An 18,990-nucleotide genomic window follows, 5' to 3' on the forward strand; every position below is an offset into this window, starting at 1 on the left:
ATTTGACAGACAGAGATCACAAGTAGGCAGAGAGGCAGGCTCCCCGCTGAGCAGAGAGCCTGATGTGGGGCTCGATCCCAGGACCCTGAGACCATGACCTGAGCCGAAGGCAGAGGCTTAACCACTGAGCCACCCAGGTGCCCCGAGTTTACTGTTCTAACATTTTTCTCTTTGAACACATTATTTGTTTTATAAGGTTTTCTTTATTTAGAGCTCAAGATAGGGAGAAGCAGAGGGAGAGAGACAATCTCAAGCAGACTCTGTGCTGAGCCACCCAGGTGCCCCTCTCCTTGAACACATTGTAATACAGCATTCACCCCTGCCAGTCCACCACATCGCAGTGGTGGTGATTTTTCATGTATTCATGATGATTTCTCAGTATTCATCTTACCTAGTCGGACTTGTCTTTTAAACTTTTAACAGTATTCTCACGTAGATTCTAGAATATCACATTCTCGTGGTTTTCTATGCACTTGATAGGTTAGTCTTTCTCAGTTCTACCTCGCTCTTCCTCCTTATCTTTCTGATGAGTAAATGTTGCAGTACTCTAATACTCTCCTTGTGTGTCCTCTGTTTTTACCTATACATACTCCGTTATCTCCATGCATATCCGTGCATATCACTCCGTACATACTCCCTGATCTCTTTTAGACTCATGGATTTAAAGACCAACTATGGTCAGAATCTGAAATCACCAGCCTAGCCCTCTGCTCTGAATTCAGACTCATACCCAGCTGCCTAATCACTGTCTCTACTGGCATGGCTAATAGCATATCAGACTTCACATGTCCATAATTAAGCTCCTGATTTTCCTGATATTAGGGCTTTGTTTTAATGAGCTTTCTTCTGAATGAAGTCTGTAGCTGTCTAGTCTCTGTTAAGAAATGGAGGTAGGCAGGGAGTGAATAACCGGCTTTCATTTTTTTGAGTCCTTACTGTATGTTAAGCACTATGCTAAATGCTTTAGATTGTCACATTCAGTTCTCACAACTCTATTAGTGAGGAAAGTGAGGCTCAGATCAAGTAATAAGTTTGTGCTTACATGAAAGTGTAAGCTGAGATTCAAACCTGAGTTTGGTATATGATTACTAATATTATATAACAGATACAGAATAAATATTACCCTAGGTGATAAATACCTAAGGGTTTATATGCCAAATGGTATCTTAGGCATACAAAGATGAATCCACAAGTCTCTGAACTGGCCTTCTTGTTTTCACTCTTGCCCTCTACATTTTATCTTCCCAAAAGTAACTAGAATAATCTCTTTAAAATTTAAGTGGGGCCATGTCATTCCCTTGATCAGAACCACATAGCAGCTTTCCATCTTCTTCAGAATAAATCCAGAAGCCTTTATTCAGTGTGTGATGGCCTCTGGCTACTTCTATAAATATCTCCTATAAATATCTCTGACAGTATCTTGTACAACTTAATTCTCCCTGCTCTCTAGCCATCCTGTCTTTGCTGTTGTTTAAACAAACCAAGCATATTCCTGCCTTGGAGCTTTATAATTGCCATTTCTTCTGCCTGGAATGCCCTTCTGTAAGATCATTTGGATGGCTTGTTCCTTTAACATCATTCACATTCCTCCGCAATGTTGCCGTACCAGGGAGACCATCCTCACCGTTCCATCTAAAATAGTGTGCTGTCCCCTACACTGCACTGTTTTTCAAGTAATACCTGTTGTCCTTACTAGAAATAAATACCGATACATCTAAAATGGTCCCTTTCATTCTCTGTTCTCTTACCTGCCTGTTTCTTCTTTGCGTTTGTATTACTGCTTCCACTAGACTTCATATTTGCTACTTTTCTCTTTCCTCCCACTAGATTGAAAACTGTAAGGATGGGGACATAGGTTGGTTCACTGCTGTATCTCTACATTTGAGAAGAATACTTAGCATAATAGGCATTCATGAGGGACTATCTATCAACCTGTATGCTAATTTATTTATTTGCATTGTTGGGAAGGGTAAGGAGATAAGAGACTGCTTACCTCTAATAACAGCTGCAATATTTTGTGTTTGGGAAACTTAATCAGGTTAAATTACAGTAATGGTTATATCCAGCGCTTCATATATGCCAGAAGAATTCAGAAGAAGTGAAAATACTAGACATGAATTGAATCCTCTTCATTCTGTACAGCTTTTCCTTTAATGTCTCAGCCTTTGTTTATTTAAAACTTACTTTGTTTGTAGCATTGTATGAGACATTGGCAAAAACAGAAGAATATGTATTACCTAGTTTGGATGCCAGAAACAATTCTAGAAATAAATACTAAGCTGTATGCTACTGCCCCTAAATTCAGGAGAAGTGTAGAATCTTTGTAGACTGGCATATAACCTTTATAAAAATCAATCCTTTAGTTGGACCTTGAAATGATGATAGGGTTTGGATAAGTAGAAAGAATGGTTTTGGGATAACTGCCTGTGATAGTAAATGTGGAGAAATGAATGTGTACATTATAGGGGCCCAGTAGAGCATACCTTGCCATGGCAGAGTATACGTGTTGAGGTCTTATGAAAAATAAGACCTTTTGGGTGGGGAGAAGGGAAGTCCTTTTGGACTCTAGTGCATTAGAACTTAGATTTGAGGGTCATTTCGTGGCTCAGTCAGTTGAGCATCCAGCTCTTGGTTTCAGCTCAGGTCATGCTCTCAGGGTCATGGGATCAAGCCCCACATCAAGCCCTGTACTCAGCATGGAGTCTGCTTGAGATTCTCTCTCCCTCCCTTCAGTCCTTTCCTCTGCTTACATGTACTCTCTCTCTCTTAAATAAATACACATTGGGTTGCTTGGGTGGCTTTCAGTTAAGTATCTGCTTTCCACTCAGGTCGTGATCCTGGGGTCCTGGGATCGAGCCCTGCATCGGGCTCCCTGCTCAGTGGGTAGTCCGCTGCTTCCTCTTCCTCTGCTCCTCCCCACCGTGAGTGTGCACACTCACTCTCACTCAAATAAAGTCCTTAAAAAATAATAATAATAAATAATTTTTTCTTTAAAGAAAGATTTTTTGCTGTAGAAAGTAGGAAGGTTTTGAAGGTGGGAAGTAAAAATGACTCAAACTGTGTTTTTTAGGAAGCTTAGAAAGGGTATATTAGGTTTAGAAGAGGTTGCATTTAGCAAGAGGAGAAAGAACAGGACTTGCTGACAGGACCGAATTAAGAGGATAATGTGCAGAGACGCTGTCAAGAGGCTCATAGGGTCTGGGAGACCGGAAGAATGGCAGTGTTCTGCTAACTGACTAGAGTGGCAGAGGTATGGACAACAGGGAGGACTTAGGAGAGTAATTGGCTTTGTTTTATTCATGACCTGTCCCCGTTTATTGATAAGAAGACAACAAAACAGGATTTTCCCCCTGAAGTAGCATAATTAATTCCTTTCAGCAAATTTGTTGAGTTTGTAGGAAACAGGGTTAGAGGAAATGTGATTTGATTTTCCACAACAAAGATTGGAAAACTATGGCCTGTGGGCCAGATCCACCCCAGCTGCATGCTTTTGTAAATAAAGTTTTGCTGGAACACAGTCATGCCTATTTGTTTATCATTTGTGGCTGTTTTTACTCTACAGTGGCAGAGTTGAGTAGCTGTAAGAGAAACGACCAGGCCCACAAAGCTGTAAATATTTTATATCTACTTTATAAAAAATGTTGGCTGGCCTCTAGTCTACAAGAAGCAGATTTTCCAGTGTATAGCAGACATTAAATATCATTTAGTGTAACCCTTCGTGTTTTACTGGTGAAACTGAGGCCAAGATGATGTTTCCAAGGCCCTACCTGCATTAAACTAATTAGAGAGTTCAAACTCAGGTTATAACATAAATCTCCTTGCTTCCTGGCTGTACAGTACAGCTTATTTCCAGTTGGTAAACATGGTGAGCCATGTTAAAATAGGAAACATCTTAGTGGTATATCATTCTGTTTGTATTTATATATTTATGTATAGGTGCAATTTAAAAGTTTTATAATGTTTGGGATTAATTAGTTAAATATATCAATGTAAACACATTTAACACACATCTTAAAATTATTTCAGTGCTACCATCATAATTAGTCTCTTCTCCAGTGATGTTTTCTTTTGCAATTCTGACACAGAATTAAAGAGAATTTTAAAAATTTGCTTTGGAAAAGTAAGTACTGTTGAATCACTAGATGTTCATTAATTGGAGTTTAAAATCAGCGTATGTTCTAAGGTAATGGAGTTCTATACACATTTGCCATCTACTTCAACTGAGTTCAGGAGAAGAGTCAAATTAACTTCAGCAACAGCTGGGAATAAAAGTACTTGTGTGTTGGCTCCTGTGGGTATCACTGTAATGGGTGTGTGTAATAGGAAACCTCTGCTGGGGAAGATTTAGCCAGGCACATACAATTAAGATTAATTGAGGGGATCAGCTTGAAAGCCAGAATTCAGAACCCCAAATTCAGAACTCAATGGAATCCTCAAATTCTAGTTTCATTTAGAGTTGAATGAGATGATATTGCTATTAATTTTACAGATGAAAGGTTTTTAATTAAAGTTACAGACTTGGCTGTGGCCTAGTGTCCCATGTGAATGTTTCCTATGTTTTTTTCATTACTAAAAGAGGAAATTTTTTCAGAGATCAAGTTTTCCACATATAATATAAGGATAATGATGTTTTAAACATGGCACATTTCTTTTATTTATGAAAAGCCAAGGAATCTGTCAGTAAAACTCTTGGCATAGTTAAAGTAGGAGTCCATTTCAGTTTTAATCCCTGAACGAACTGTATCTTCAGTGTCTGATGTTAATAGACATAGCAGGAGAGGTTTGTTTCTTCTGGTGATGGGGAAATGAAAAGACAAACAGGACTTAATTTACTCACTAGTCTAACACTATTGGGAATTGACACAATCACTAGGTATAGATGATAAACAGAGCAAATACATATAAACAGGACCCATTGAGAATTCAGTTTGGGAGTAGAAGAAAAAGTAAACAGGAGCATAGAAATTTCAGGTGTAGCTTAAATAAGAAGATTAAGATGGATCCTAAATAAGGAATAATAACAGTATATAATTAAAATTAAAATCTATATAATTTAATTTTATTATATCGGAAATGAATGGTACACTCAAAAAATACATTAAAGGTCAAAAGGCTATATGAAGAAATTGAGGATTTGCCTATTTAAATATTTTTTTCTCCTAAGGCAGAGTTCTTTTAAATAGGTCTGAAGAGGGGCACCTGGGTGGCTCAGTGGGTTAAGCCTCTGCCTTCGGCTCAGGTCATGGTCCCAGGGGCCTGGGATCGAGTCCCGCATGGGGCTCTCTGCTCAGCAGGGAGCCTGCTTTTCCTCATCTCTCTCTCTGTCTGTCTCTCTGCCTATTTGTGATCTCTCTCTCTCTGTCAAATAAATAAAATCTTTAAAAAAAAAAAAAATAGGTCTGAAGAGATACCTTCCCAGGTGCCCCAGTTCTAAAAGTCTTTTAGGAATAACAAATTCTTTGCATTATGCCTCAGAACTGATCAGAAAAATACTAAATTGAAAACCGCTAATCTAGAGAAAGATAAATGATAAAATATTTCAGTAATGGCACTGGCCAGAATACTAGTTTACCTTGGTAGCCTAATCATGAAAACAAGAAGGCAGATAATACTGCCTGTGCTCACCTTCTCTTATGCATCCCACTTGACTGCCTATTGTACCATTGGTGTTCAGTTGGCTGATTATTATGAAAGTCTTCCAGTTGCATCTGTTCTTGTCCCCAAGGTTCATTCTCTACAATATCCAAGGTTATCTTTTTTCTTTATTCTTAAAATGAAAGTAGGCATTGGGACACCTGGGTGGCACAGTTGATTAAGCATCCAGCTCTTGGTTTGGGCTCAGGTTGTAGTCTCAGGGTCATGATGAGCTATGCCCTCAGCACAGAGTCTGCTTAAGATTTTCTGTCCCTGTGGCACCCCCGCCCCATGGCCTTGCATGCTCGCTTTCTTAAATAAATAAATTTTTAAAAAATAAAAGACACTTTGTTTTGAGATCATTTTACGTTTACATATTATTGTAAGAAATAGTATAGATCTGCTTTCCAGTCACTTAACATATATTCATTGGAGTACTCTGTTAGACACTAGGGGTATAACAATGAACAAGACGAAAGGGAGAAGAAAGGAGACAGTATTCATGTACTGTGAGACTAAGAGGGAGAGGTCTGAGTTGGAAATTAAAAGATCCAAGTCATCAGCATTTGAAACCAGAAAGCGAATAAGATTAACTTTTTCAGAACCCCAGAAATTAGCTAAAGCTTCACCACAAGGATGTTTTTATTCAAGGAAAAGAGAGGAATCTCAATGAGAACAGTGAAATTGGTGGCATTTTAACTTGCCCTGTTTCTCATGTCCTCCCCAGCTTCACAGTAACCTTGAAAACAAGCACCTTCGAAACTACGGTAGTTTTGAAAACCAGCAGCCCAGCAGCCAACCGAGGAAGCAGAATGGATTTTGGAACTCTCCAAAAGCCTGTCCCCAGAGAATTACCAATATTTGATCTTTCTGGCATCTTTCTGAAAAACTCCATTCTCCAGAGTTGTCTTTATTTGACTGACAGCTCACCATGCCAAAAGCTCTGTCCTGAATATATTTGTCAGAAACAGTGGTAATTGTTTAACATGATAGTTTTCCTTAGACAGTTGTCTGAGGAGTCATTACCAGACAGGCTAATGAGACTGGCCAAAAGATGGAAAAGAAAAGCTGGGATATGGGATGTCCATAGGGGATCTTGAAAACCTCTCATATATTCCTAGAATTCTATAAGGTAGCATGTATGTAAAGAGCTATGTGTCTGGTGAGGAATGGCCCAGTATGGCCCTAATCCCTCATCTCTTATATACCTCGAGACTCTCTGCACAGATAGGGAATGAAAAGGCAAAATTTTAAACTGCCTACTGAAATATTGAAAGTATGCCTCAGCAGACAGAGCTGCTTGGCAAAAGCAGGAACTCATTCATGCATTTAAGTAAATCTCTTGAATATATTGAACATACAGCTGACCATTAAGCTAACCAGGTGGAGACTCTAGTGGCCATATGTATGACAAAGAATACAGACTTTACAGAATTATAATAGGGAAGTCACTAAACAAACAAATAGTAACAGTAGCAAACCCTAAAGATATGGGGAATCTGATTTCCACAGTTGCCACAGTATGTTACTTAAAATACCACTTACCATGTAAAGAAACATGATAGTCTATACACAGTGAAAACAGCAGCTAGTAGAAGCTTTTCCTAAGAACACCGAGATATTTAGACTTTCTAGACAGAGAATTATAACTCAGCTACTACAAATATAGGCAGTTCTAGTCATTTGTGGTAGTTATGGTCTATATGGTAACTGCAAACTGCAAACACTGAATTAAATCAAATCAAATACTGAAACCATTGCTCCTAGGGGAAATATGTGGTTAGGTTCCTGCAAGACTCTGGTCATGACATTTTTGTCAGCTGATCAATACATAATTTTGTTCTATGTGTGCTTCTGTTAAAGACACCTTATTTAATATATATTGTTGATTCGTTAACATTGAACTCATAGCCAGCAGCTTGGTAGCACAAGCCTGAGGGAAGCTTATCTAACACATGCATTTTCTCCCTGAGGCATATCAAAGCTATTGTTAAGATGAAGGTGGTCTCCAAATTGATCAACAGATTTAGTGCTATCTTTGTCAAAATTACGCCTTCCTCTTTTGCAGAAACTAAGAGGCTGATCTTGAAATTCACGTGGAAATTCGAGGGACCCAAGATAACCAAAACAGTCTTGTAAAAGAACAAGTTAGAGGGGCACCTGGATGGCTCAGTCAGTTGAGCTTCTGACTCTTGATTTTTAGCTTAGGTCATAATCTCAGGGTCATGAGATCAAGCCTGGCATTGGGCTCCATGCTAGAAACTGTTTAAGATTCTCTCTCTCCCTCTACATCTGCCAGCCACCCCCACTCGTGTGCCTTCTCTGTCTTTAAAAAAACAAAACAAACAAAGTTGGAGGACTCACACTTCACTAAAAAGTTATAGTAATAAAGTCAGTGTGGTACTGGCAAAAAATAGATCAGTGGACTAGAATCTAGGAATTAGCCTTCACATTTACAGACAAATGATTATTTATATGAATACCAAGACAGTTCAGTGAGGGAAAGAATATTTTCAGTGAATGAGTCTTTGACAACTGGATATCCACTTGCAGAAGACAAAGTTTGACCATTAACACCACATATAAAAATTAACTCTAAATACATCATAAACTTAAATATAATAGCTAAAAATATAACATCTTAGAAGAAAATACAGGAATAAATATATTAGGCCTTGGATTAGGCCATTTTTTCTTAAATTTGACATCAAAAATACAAGTGACAAAAGAAAAATAAGATTTCATCCAACTCCATCCAAAGAACAACTTAAAGAGTGGGAGAGAATATTTGCAAACCAAAAATCTCATAAAGGACTTGAATCTAGGCAATATGAAAAACTCCTACAAGTCAACGATAGACAATCCAGTTTTAAAAATGGTAAAGGCCTTTTTGTTAAAATTAATAGACTTTTTTTTAAAAGCAGAAATGGTTTAAGAATAATTAGACAGTACAGAGCTCGCAGGTATATCTCCCAAATCCCCAGTTTTACCTGTTAACATCTTGCCATTAGTCTGTTTTTTTTGTTTTTTTTTGTTTTTTTTTTATTTTTATTTGACAGACAGAGATTACAAGTAGGCAGAGAGGCAGGCGGAGAGAGAGACGAGGAAGCAGGCTCCCTGCTGAGCAGAGAGCCCGATGCGGGCCTCGATCCCAGGACCCTGAGATCATGACCTGAGCCGAAGGCAGCGGCTTAACCCACTGAGCCACCCAGGCGCCCCATTAGTCTGTTTTTGTTGTAATTAATGAACTAATACTTGTTATTATTATTACTTATTATAATTATTATTATTCTACTTAATTATTATTAACTAAAATCATAGTTTTAAAGTTCAGTCTCAGTATTATACCTTCTGTGGTTTTTGACAAACATATGACTACCATCACAGTACCATAGAGAATAGTTTTACTGTACTAAAAATGTCCTGTTCTCAACTTAATTCATCATTTCCCCTCTCCCTCCAAGCTCCTGGCATCCACTGATTTTTTTTTTTTAAACTAAGATTATTTATTTATTTGAGAGAAAGAGAGCATGAGAAGGGGGAGGATCAGAGGAAGAAGCAGACTCCCTGCTGAGCAGGGAGCCTGATGCAGGCTTGATCCTGGGACTCCAGGATCATGACTTGAGGTGAAGGCAGTCACTTATCCAACTGAGCCGCCCAGGCATCCTCCACTGATCTTTTCACTGCCTCCACAGTTTTGCCTTTTCCAGGATGTCATATACTAGGACTTATGTAGTATGTAAATTTTTTCATATTGGTTTAACTTAGCAATATGCATTTAAGGTTCCTTCATACCACTTTGTGACTTTATACTTCCCTACCTCTCTTCATCACTCCTATTGCTCTCTGCCTTTTTTTTTTTTTTTTTTTTTTTGGAGAGGGAGATAGTGAGCAGGAGTCTGTAAGCTGGGAGATGGGGCAGAGGGAGAGAGAATTCCAAGCAGGCTCCATGCCCAGTGCAGAGCCTGAAGTGGTGCTTGATCCCATGACTCTGAGATCATGATCTGAGCTGAAATCAAGAGTTGGACAGTTAACTAACAGAGGCACCTGATCTCTCTGCTTTTTTTCCCTTTTCTTTCTTTTCTTTTAACAAACCAAAGTCCGTGGTTAGCGTTCAGTCTTTGTGTTGTACATTCTGTTATCTGATGTTCTTGGCAGTCTCATTCTGCTGCTTATTGTGTATGCTGCATTTTCTGGAATGACTGGTGTATTTGTGCTTTTTATACTTTGGGATTTTTAAGTCAGTTTTGGTGGGGTGGGTGGGAATAAGGAGTGCTTTATTTCTGAGAATTCTAATAGGCCTTAGCATATGTCTCTATAAATCAGTTTTATCTTAGCTTCTCCCAGGTGATTCAGAGATGTTACCAGTCAGAACCTTCTTTTTAATTTCTTTTTTCCTCATTTTGCAGTTTTTAGACAATAGCGTAATAGTGTTAATGGCAAATTCCAAGTTTGAAAGACAGGTTATAAATTCTCAAATACTATTTTATCCCAGCAGAACCCAGGATGAGATTGCCATCACTCCTCCAAGTTTTTAGCTCTTTAGGAGTTCTAATTTTATGCAGAAGGTCTCACTGCCTGTCAACTTCCTGTCCCTCAGTCCAAGCTTTATCAGCTCCCAACCAGGACTTGTAACACACAAGCCTCTTAGTAAAATTAACAATGATCTAGCAAGTTAGAGCAGTTGTCCATTCACACTTAAACATCCCCCCCCCCGCCCCGTGATTTATTTTCTTAAGATTTTATTTATTTATTTGTCAGAGAGTAAAAGACAGCACAGGCAGAGGGGAGGGGCAAGCAGAAGGAGAAGGAGACTCCCCGATGAGCAAGGAGCCTGATGTGGGGCTTGATCCCAGGACTCTGGGATCATGACCTGAACTGAAGGCAGGTGCATAACTGACTCAGCCACCCAGGCATCCTGATTTTATTTTTTCAGTGTTTGGCTGTGTGTTCTGTAAAAGGCATTTCTGGCATAAAGGCATCTTTGCCCAGGATTTCTAAGTGCTTTGCCACAGGAGAACTTACAGGCTTACTCTTGTCAGGTCCAACTCTATTCCTTATTTAGTGCCAGGGTTGGCAGGACTGTATATAACTCTCTCTCTGTCTCTCTCTATATATATATTTACATATACACACATATATATTGTTATACACACACACAGATGTATATGGTTTTCATATATATATAATTCATAGCGTAAGGTGGTACATTTTCATCTTTGCTACCAGAGTTTCCAGAATTTGCCACTTTATTCCTTTTTTTTTTCTTTAAAGATTTTATTTATTTACTTGAGAGAGAGTGAAGAGGGAGAGGGAGAAGCAGGCCCCCGCTGAGCAAGAAGCCCAATGCAGGGCTTGATCCCAGGACTTGGGATCATGACCTGAACCAAAGGCAGATGCTTAACCAACTGAGCTACCCAGGCATCCCTGAGTCAGAGACAGCACTTTATTCCTTATGCTGAAAGTTTTGATTCTTCTAAATACAAATGCCATTGATAGTGCTTATGCATGATTTATATTTTTGTATCATTAAGTTTATCAGACTTTATTATGAAGTAGATTTTGGTAAGGAAAAATCTGAGGGAACTAGTTAGAATTTTGAGAAGGCTTAAGGTATGGAGTGAATGTCCCTGACTAGTCTTTTAGGTGCTTTTAAGCTCTTGGCTGGTTCTGTTCACTGTCCTTCCATTTCAGTTCAGTAAATGTTTATTGACTACCCTTAGAAACAAAACAGTCACTTGTCCTCCAGTGTCCCATTATTGTTAGTCTATATGGGACCTTTATGGAAATTGGCAGAAAGTACCTCTGCTTTCACATGGTTGCCTTCCAGAGGTCTCCCTTCTGTGAGGAAGAGCCTCATGCCAAAACTTAGGGCTTGGCAAGCTGACTGAATTTCAGCCTCCATTAACCTCCTTAGCTGGTTATCTTTGTGTAGGATGAAACTACAGAACTCTAGGGCATGATCTTATTTAAATCCAAAGGCTCTAACCTTACTTAATCCAACCTTTTATTCACTGAATAGCTTTAGTGGTAAATATAATTCTTTACAATTATTATGTCACATAACCTTTCCCCTCCTCCTATGCCATGATTACTCTCACATTTATCAATTTGCATTTCTGGCATCTTTTTTTGTTTATTAAGGCCATCCCCGCCCACATGCATCTAGACCCTCATATTCCCCCAAGAGCTATTTTCCTCAAACCCTTCTTTGTTTACTCTAGTTCACATTAATTTTGTCTTCATTCTGTCCCACTTATTTATCCTGTGGCCATTATGTTATTTATCTCGTGGTTATCTTTTATTCCTACAAATATTAGTTGATGTTCCCCAGGTGCCTAGTACCATTATAGGCACTGAAGATACAGTGGTGAATAAAAACAGATGTTTGCCCTGACAGAACATATATTCTACTAGGCAAGATGGACAGTATACAAAGACTTCATTATTTGATGCGTGTGTCATACTCGTCTTAATAACTATAGAATGTAAACCACAGGGATATGAATAATATTTAAGAACAAAAAAATTCTTTCAGTACCTTTGCAGTATTTCCTAGATACTTACTAAAATTCTCAGAAGCTTGTCAGTGACCTTATTTTATTTTATTTTATTTTAAAGATTTTATTTATTAATTTGATAGATCACAAGTAGGCAGAGAGACAGGCAGAGAGAGGAGGAAGCAGGCTCCTTGCTGAGCAGAGAGCCTGATGTGGCTCCATCCCAGGACCCTGAGATCATGACCTGAGCCGAAGGCAGAGGCTTAACACACTGAGCCATCCAGGTGTCCCAGTGACCTTATTTTAATTTACAGTAGCTGAAAAGTATTTTATGGCATACATTTTGGTTTTCAGTGTGTGGTTATAAGGTATTTATTAGAAAAGGTTGGGGACCAGTATTATAACCATACTTATTAGTAAAGTGTTAAAAGTATGTCATTTTAATTTACTGGGGTTTTCTATTTTTTATTTTCCTGTTTATTTACTTTTTCTTCTTTAACTCTTTTCCTCTATATTCAAGAAAATACAGGTTTTGGAAGCAAAACACTGATACTCTTTTTAACTGAAAGTGTTAACTGAATGCCTGCTTGTCACATAAAGATTCTAAAGCAGACACTAAGTGGGATAAAAGCATGAGATAAGAAATGGTACCAGCTTTCAAAGGAGTTAGAATCAGGGAGAGTAGGTAACAGATTGAAGGATTCAGTTTCTTCATTTGTAAGAATGATCAGATTTTTCTCATTACTTAAATGAAAGTGAAAAAGTCTAGAAGGATTGGCTTTGTGTTGGTAGCATCGATAAATAAATATGTAGCATCGATAAATATTCAAATGAGTTCTTGAATTATAAGGTTGTATAAAAACCCTACTATAAACTAGTTCTATTTTCTTTTTTAAAGATTTTATTTATTGAGAGAGAGAGAGTTGGCACACCCACATGAGCAGGGGGAGGGGCAGAAGGAAAGGGAGAAGCAGGCTCCCAGCTGAGCAAGGAGCCCCACATGGGGTTTGATCATGACCTGAGCCGAAGGCAGACATTTAACCAACTAAGCCACCCAGCCACCCCAAAGGTAGTTTTAAAATACTGTACTTTCCCATTGTGGCAGTTAATATACATTGTAATTTCAGCAATTGCCTGTTTAGTCATTTATTATCTGTGACTCAAATGTGAGTTCCATGAAGGTAAAAATCAAGCTGACTTGTATCCCCACTACTTTGTAAATAACACTGCTTTGAAAGATGTGTACATTTTAATTTTAACATGGCTGTTTTTTTCCTGTGGATTTTGTGCAGAGGATTTGGGGTATCATTTATAAGACTGTGCTCTTGTCTTCAAGGAATTCATAGCTCAAAACAGGAAAATAAAAAGGCCAGTATGAGTCACTAGTTCAAAAGCTGGCCCAAAGTGGAATAAAAAATAGCCCAATTAAAAATGTTGATAAGATGCTGTGAATTCACAGCAGGGCAAGAGATCTTGGACACTAGAGTAATCTGTAAGGAAAACTTCGTGATAAAAAAGTTTTCACTGAGTGTTGAAAGTTGGGGAGGATCAGCTTGTCATGCCAGAGGAGGAGAGCTCTTTGTTTAGGCTTATTATACCCTATCAGGTAGTGTTTATCTGTAGAGTATTTGTAATAAATGGAAATAATAGAACTATCTATGCCTTCTAACCTACTAATCTGGGGGCATCTGGGTGGCTCAGTGGGTTAAAGCCTCTGCCCTCGGGCTCGGGTCATGATCCCAGGGTCCTGGAATTGAGCCCCACATCGGGCTCTCTGCTAGGCAGGAAGCCTGCTTCCCTTCCTCTCTCTCTGCCTGCTTGTGATCTCTGTCTGTCAAATAAATAAATAATAAAAACTTTTTAAAAAAATAAACTAATCTGGATTTTTCATATTATTTCCTCCTCCCCCATCATTTAAGGTTAGTGAATTTTGACTTGATACCTGTATTTCTAGCTTACTTCACTTTTGTCCCCATTTTCTTAACACTTTGGTTCCAAGGTGAAAATTCTATTTCTGAATTGTACTCTTTTAAAATTTAAGAGCTTCCCTGTAGGAATAAAATGACATGAGATTCATTTTTCATTTTGTTTATTCTTCTGATTGTTAGCCACAGTTCTTTAGGCTCATCTTTTATTTGTGAAGTAGAAATAATATTGCCTGCCTTGCCAATTTTATGTATTTATCATGCTAATAAAATGAGATAATAAAATTATCTCATTCAAGTTACTTGAAATGGATGAAAAATGTTCTAGAATGGCAAGTTGTATGTTCATTCCATTCTAATTTATATGTCTGACTTAGAGAGATTTTCATGCTGTTTCTCAGTGTAGAGATGTTGCTGTTACATTGCAAAATCAAATTTAGAATTCTTGGTTTTGGACAGGAGCTTGAACACGGCCTAGACAGTAGATGGTTGCTCTGGAATAGCTGTTTTTATTTGCTGTAGAATTCTCATTTTGGTCCCTCAGTCACTTTAGTTTTAAAACCGCCCTGTGGTGGACCTTTGTCTCTAGATGACCCTTCTGATATATTTAGCTGTGAATGAGGTTATGGTTGTTTAGGGAGGGCATCAGTGGAATTCCATCTTCACTAAGTATGATGAGGTTTTTTTTTTCTCTTTTCCTTACCTGAAAGCTGAATTTTAACTTTGTGTTTTAGGCTTTAGCAACTTAACTTTACCTCCCAGTACCCCTTAGATATAAATTTGCATCAGGTGTGATCTTGCATCTGAGAGTGATCTTTTGAAATGATTTCTAGTATTCTTTTTTTTTTAATTTTCTTTTCAGTGTAACAAAATTCATTGTTTATGCACCACACCCAGTGCTCCATGCAATACATACCCTGCATAATACCCACCACCAGGCTCTCCCAACCTCCCACCACCCACCCACCCATCCCCCGCCGCCCCTTCAAAATCCTCAGATTGGGGGCGCCTGGGTGGCTCAGTGGGTTAAAGCCTCTGCCTTCGGCTCAGGTCATGATCCCAGGACCCTGGGATCGAGCCACACATCAGGCTCTCTGCTCAGCGGGGAGCCTGCTTCCTCCTCTCTCTCTCTCTCTCTGCCTTTCTTTAGGAAAAAAAACAAAAACAAAAACTCTCAGATTGTTTTTGAGAGTCCATAGTCTCTCATGGTTCATCTCCCCTTCTAATTTCCCTCAAATCCCTTCTCCTCTCCATCTCCCCATGTCCTCCGTGTTATTTCTTATGCGCCACAAATAAGTGAAACCATATAATTGACTCTCTCTGCTTGACTTACTTCACTCATGAAATGCTTTCTAGTATTCTTAAGGTTGACTTTCTTTTTTTCTTTTTTAAGATTATTTATTTATTTATTTATTTGACAGAGAGACATCACAAGTAGGCAGAGAGGCAGGCAGAGAGAGAGAGAGAGGAGGAAGCAGGCTCCCCGCTGAGCAGAGAGCCCGATGTGCGGCTCGATCCCAGGGTCCTGAGATCATGACCTGAGCCAAAGGCAGCGGCTTAACCCACTGAGCCACCCAGGCGCCCTCTTTTTTTCTTTTTCTTACATGTTTCATGAAAAAGTTTTTAACAGCTCTTTAACATGCTCCCTATTAGCCAATTCCTTTTAGAACATATATTTTTTTTAAGATTTTTAATTATTTATTTGACAGACAGAAATCACAAGTAGGCAGAGAGAGAGATTGGAGGAAGCAGGCTCCCCGCCAAGCAGAGAGCCCGATGCGGGGCTCTATCCCAGGACCCTGGGATCATGACCTGAGCTGAAGGCAGAGGCTTTAACCCACTGAGCCACCCAGGCACCCCTAGGACATATTTTTTAAGACTTAGCTGTAACTTTTAGTAGGCACAGATACCACATTTTTATTGAAGTATAATTGATATATTAACATTGTATTATTTCAGGTGTACAATATAATATTCGATATGTGTGTTCGTTGTGAATTGGTAACAAAACTAACTCTAGTTGATGTTCACAATTTTTTTTCTTGTGGTAAGAACTTTTACAGTCTGTTCTCCTAACAGCTTTCAGATATGCAATACTATATTAGCTATAGTCACCATGCTTTACTAAAACATATTAAATTCTTATAACTCCATGAGGCAAGTCCTATTATTTCCATTTTGCAGACGAGGAAACTGATACATAGAGTTACTGAGAAGTTTTGACTTACCCAGGGTCACACAGCCAGCAGCTATAGATCTGAGAAGAGAATATACACCATCTAGTTTTAGAATAATTGCTTTTAGGCACTATACTATACTGCTTATTGTATCATTGCATTATCTTTGAAAACATTAGAAACACACAGAATTGTTTGAGGTTCACTTTGTAAACATGAACATTTTACTCCTCTACTCCATTCATCAGCATCTACTTACTCTTTTACGTGTTTCAGACAGTATTAGGTGCTGAGTTTTGAGCAAGCTATACATAGCCCCTGATCTCATTAACTTTACGTATTAGCAGAGAAGACAAATGCTAATAAGTTCTTCATCTAATGATTGAGTTGCAGTTGTGATAAATATTACAAAGTAAGAATTAAGAGTAGAGTTTTTGTATGTGGTTTTGTCCTTTTTTTAATTAAAGTGTAGTTGACTTTTGGAGGAATTGTTTTTTTGTTTTTTTAATTGATAAGAATAGAGATTTTGGTGGGGATTCTACCATGGTCTTAGAAGTGAGATGATTCTATGAGAAAATGACATTTGAGCTAAACTTTGAAAGAAGCCTTTCTGTGTCTACCTGAGGGTCTGACTAAAATTACAGACTTAAAACCACCTATTGGAACTGCATAGCACTTGGAAGATATGAGCTAACTCTTAAATACCTCATTTGCTCTGATAATGCTTTATTTATCCTGAAATTTAACATTGTTTTGTACATTTGGTGTCTGGTATAATTAACATTTTATAATACTGACACATAGACAAATGACAAATTATCCTTCATCTTCTTTATTAAGATAGGGAAATGATAAAATAGAGTTGAGAAAGGGTCTTTAAAAGCCTTATTCTCCTGTTTCATTAGTATATAAAAAGAGCCCCAGAAAATTCTGATTTGCCCAGAGGTAGTTTTAAGATTTCTATAAATACCATAGATGAAAAAGATAGATTTCTAAGTGTTTCAGTTGTTTGAAAATTCACAACAAAAAAAAAAATTTTTTTTCTTAACTCCATGAGAAAGTGATATGTTACCAGCATTTGAATTTAAAACAGTTTCTCAACCAGCCTCCTTTAGCCTTACTGGCAGTAAGGATAAGCCTTGTATTTTTTTGTCTGTAACTAGAGTGACTTGAATTATATTGAAACAGAAATAGAGGCACCTGGCTGGCTTAGTTGTAGGAGTATGTGACTCTTCATCTTGGGATCGTGAGTTTGAGCTGCGCATTAGGTGTGGAGATTATTTTAAAATAAAAAAATATTTTTAAAGATTTTATTCATTTGACAGAGAGAGCAAGGGAGAGGGAACACAAGCAGGGGGATGGGAGAGGGAGAAGCAGACTCCCTGCTGAGCAGGGAGCCCAGTGATGCGGGGCTCAATCCTAGGACCCTGGGATCATGACCTGAGTCGAAGGCAGACACTCAACGAATGAGCCACCCAGGCACTCCTCTTTTGGTGGGGGTGGGGGGGATTTTATTTTATTTCATTTATTTACTTTTTTAAAAGATTTATTTATTTGACAGAGAGAGATCACAAGTAGGCAGAGAGAGAGGAGAAAGCAGGCTCCCTGCCGAGCAGAGAACCCGATGTGGGACTCAATCCCAGGACCCCGAGACCATGACCTAAGCTGAAGGCAGAAGTTTAACCCACTGAGCCACCCAGGCACCCAAAAGATTTTATTTTTAGGGGTCTTGTGTAGCTGAGTCATTGAGCATCTGCCTTTGACTCAGGTGACCGAACCCCGTGTTGGGCTCCCTGCTCAGCAGGGAGCCTGCTTCTCCCTCTCCCACTCCCCCGCTTGTGTTCTCTCTCTTGCTGTGTATCTCTGTCAAATAGATGAGTAAAATCTTAAAAAAATATATATTATATATATATAACATGTTATATATATATAACACATACAACATGTTATATATATAACATAAAATATATATATATATATATATATATATATATATATAACAATGGTACTTCAGGTGAAAATAATCTGAAGTTACTATGTTTAATTTGACTTATTTATATGGTAGCAGTGTTCATGAATAATTTTTTTTAAAGATTTTTATTTATTTATTTGGCAGACAAAGATCACAGGTAGAAAGGCAGACGGGGGCGGGCAGCGGAAGCGGGATCCTTGCCAAGCAGGGAGCCCAGTGCTCGATCCCAGGACCCTGAGATCATGACCTGAGCTGAAGCCAGAGGCTTTAACCGCTGAGCCACCCAGGAATAACTTTTTTTTTTTTAAAGTAAGCCCTACACCCATTGTGGGGCTTGAACTCACAGACCAGAGACCACAGAGCCAGTCAGGCACCCCATGAATAATTTTTTTTTTAACTGTACAAGAATGTTTTTATCTGCAGTCTGCTCTTTTCTCTATAATATTTTCTTTTGTTTTTTTAAGATTTTATTATTTATTTGACAGACAGAGATCACAAGTAGACAGAGAGGCAGGCAGAGAGAGAGGAAGGGAAGCAGGTTCCCTGCTGAGCAGAGAGCCCGATGCAGAACCCTGAGATCACGACCAGAGCTGAAGGCAGAGGCTTAAACCACTGAGCCACCCAGGCGCCCTCTTTAGTATTTTCTAATTTGAAATATTCTAGAAGACTCAGCCATGAGTTAATAGAAGAAAATTATATCCTTCTAATTGCCTCATCAATTATCAAAGATAGAAAACATTAAAAGAAGCTTCATATTGCATAACAGAATTTACAGGAAAGTC

The 18,990-nt window shown here is 38.5% G+C and overlaps 1 protein-coding gene across 1 annotated transcript in view; it reads left to right on the forward strand.

Moving 5' to 3' along the window:
- RLF (RLF zinc finger) overlaps nt 1–18,990 on the forward strand; it is a 95,527-nt gene that overhangs the window by 53,225 nt on the left and 23,312 nt on the right. The gene's annotated exons all lie outside the window — the stretch shown is intronic.

Source organism: Mustela putorius, unplaced genomic scaffold (assembly GCF_011764305.1).
Source record: "Mustela putorius furo isolate JIRA1106 unplaced genomic scaffold, ASM1176430v1.1 tig00003853_pilon_pilon_pilon, whole genome shotgun sequence".
In the NCBI taxonomy this organism is placed as follows: domain Eukaryota; kingdom Metazoa; phylum Chordata; class Mammalia; order Carnivora; family Mustelidae; genus Mustela; species Mustela putorius.